Below are 2,500 nucleotides of genomic sequence, written 5' to 3'. Positions count from 1 at the left end.
GGGATACTGTGTCAAAGGTTTCTCAAAATCTATTCAATGAAATTGTCTGAAAATTCCCGCAGTTATCACAGAGATAATGTATTATGTCGCCATAGAGATATTTTTCCAGGGACGGCTGGTAATAATGGGCAGGGTGGGCAAATACCAGCCTGTTTTTTCAAGTTATATGCTGTATTACCAGGTCCGAAATAATCAAATCTAAATTAGATAATTTCAAAAGTTACTACTTAAAATTGATACTTTGTACTGAAATCAATTTGTGTGTATTTTTGATAGATTGCGAATCACCATGCATCCCGTAATACATAAACCAGGATACGCTCCTGTTCTTTTTATCACCCCCCCCCCCCCCCCCCAACCACTCCACTCCACTCCGCCCACATCGTCATCTCATCGTCACGTCGCCTGACGGTGATTTTGCTGTCTGGCCTCTCTAGTACTAGGTCGGGCTAATTCAAATGAGCCCACCTTATTAACCAGTGTACACTAAATAGAGATTTTGGCAAACGAACTTTTTCTTATTTATTGCCTTACTTGTGCTGGGAAGGTTCCAGTATTGAATTAAATTTATTAATTTACTAATATTATATCAATTTAGTATTAGTTTGTGTTGTTTTAATATATTTGTTTATCCATTTAAATTATTTCTTTTTTTTCCCCTCGTTTTCTTTAGTGTTTCTCAAAACTCATTTATTTAAATTGTTTTCTTATTTTGTTGTTGTTGTTGTTGTTGTTTTTTGTTGTTGTTTTTTGTTTTGTTTTTTAACAAATTAATTTGTTAATTCTTTTTTTTTTTATTATTCTTAAAGTAATTACCGCTGTATTTTTATTGCCAGACTAAATATTTTTGCAAAACAATGTAATTTTCTATTGTATTCCCTCTAATAAAACAAAACACTTTTATTCAAAAGTCACGACTAAATAAATATATAAAATACAACCACCATTTTGGTTTTCTCAACAATTGAATTAGTATACGAGAAATACTCTTCTGAGTAAGGAGATAGTTGAATTCTAAGTTATAGAGGAAATACGGAAGGATGGGCAGATTCCGTACTTGCCCGTCCTGAAGCTAATACATATATAAGATGGTTCGCGATGAAGAGGCGGGAAGCAAGGGATTGGTTGGGTAAGGAGCAAAGATAACACGGTAATTATTGTGACGATAGTCAAACGAATACATGAGGAGAGATTGGTAACATTATTTTGTCTTAATTATATTGTATGAAGTATTGGCGAAAGCCTAATATTAAATAAACGTTGTTTTTGTTTGTCTTATTTTGACTATGGAACTGATACTGATACTTGTCATAGCAGACCTGCCTACTTTTAGATAGGAAAATAAAAATCGTAGTTTTCAGGGCTAATAAAATCGTAGATATTTTAACTACCCTTTAAAAAAATCACCGGAATTTTCGTCTGTTTTGATAGATATCAAATTTTAAAAAACGAGAAAAAATAATTGGAAACGTAATAATGATGGTGATGGTGGTATAGTGGTAGCGTGGTGGTAGTAGTAATGATGATGGTAATATTATTATTATTATTATTATTATTATTATTATTATTATTATTATTATTATTATTATTATTATTATTATATTATTATTATTATAATTATTATTATTATTATATTATTATTATTATTATTATTATTATTTATTATTATTATTATTATTATTATTATTATTATTATTATTATTATTATTATTATTTATTATTATTATTATTAATTATTATTATATTATTAATCATTGTTATTATTATTGTACGTATTGGTGGTATTACTATTGTTGTATTTTTTTTTTGGTGGTTATTAATGGTATCAGTTTATTGTTTGGTCCCATTTGCCATTATTTTCCACTTTCATGTATGTGGTCATCAAATTGTATGATTAATTGGCGAAAGCCTAAGATTGAATAAATTTTGTAATATCGTATGGTAACCATCATTGTCGACGACATCGTCGTTGTCATCATAATCATCATCATCATCATCATCATCATCATCATCATCATCATCATCATCATCATCATCATCATTAACAACACAACAAACAATATTAACAACAAGTACAACAATAGAAATAAAAACAATATCAACATCACCATACAATTTCCGTCATCGTCTCCACAACTATCATTCTAACCAACAGCACCACCAAAACCACTACCATAATTACCCCTCACCGCCTCGTCTTCCTCCTCCTCCTCCACCACCACCACCACCGCTACCACTATTCCAACCACTACCACCACCGGCACAATCATTCTGACCACCAAGACAGCAGTAAAAATTATGCAATTTGAGCTCTGAATGAAACTCGAGTCATATCGCTGTTGTTGCTTCTCCATGAAAACTTTAAGGTTTACTACGTACTACTGAAAACCAAAATATGTAAAAGCAATATTAATATCGCCGTTGAGGGATTAAAGCATCTCTTTAATTTTTCGAGTGAAGGAAATGGACTTGTATTGTCAAGGTGTTGTCGCATTATGTC

General features: G+C 31.2%; 1 protein-coding gene across 1 annotated transcript in view; it reads left to right on the top strand.

Annotated features, from left to right (window-relative positions):
• The window catches only part of LOC144970682 (ferric-chelate reductase 1-like), a gene marked incomplete at its 3' end in the record, with an annotated part of 29,783 nt that overhangs the window by 24,802 nt on the left and 2,481 nt on the right, over positions 1–2,500 (top strand).

This window comes from Berghia stephanieae, chromosome 1, assembly GCF_034508935.2.
Source record: "Berghia stephanieae isolate SIO BIC M18660-M18661 chromosome 1, UCSD_Bste_1.3, whole genome shotgun sequence".
In the NCBI taxonomy this organism is placed as follows: Eukaryota; Metazoa; Mollusca; class Gastropoda; order Nudibranchia; family Aeolidiidae; genus Berghia; species Berghia stephanieae.
The sequence above is the reverse complement of the archived record's forward strand: the minus strand, read 5'-3'. Positions and strand labels throughout refer to the sequence as shown.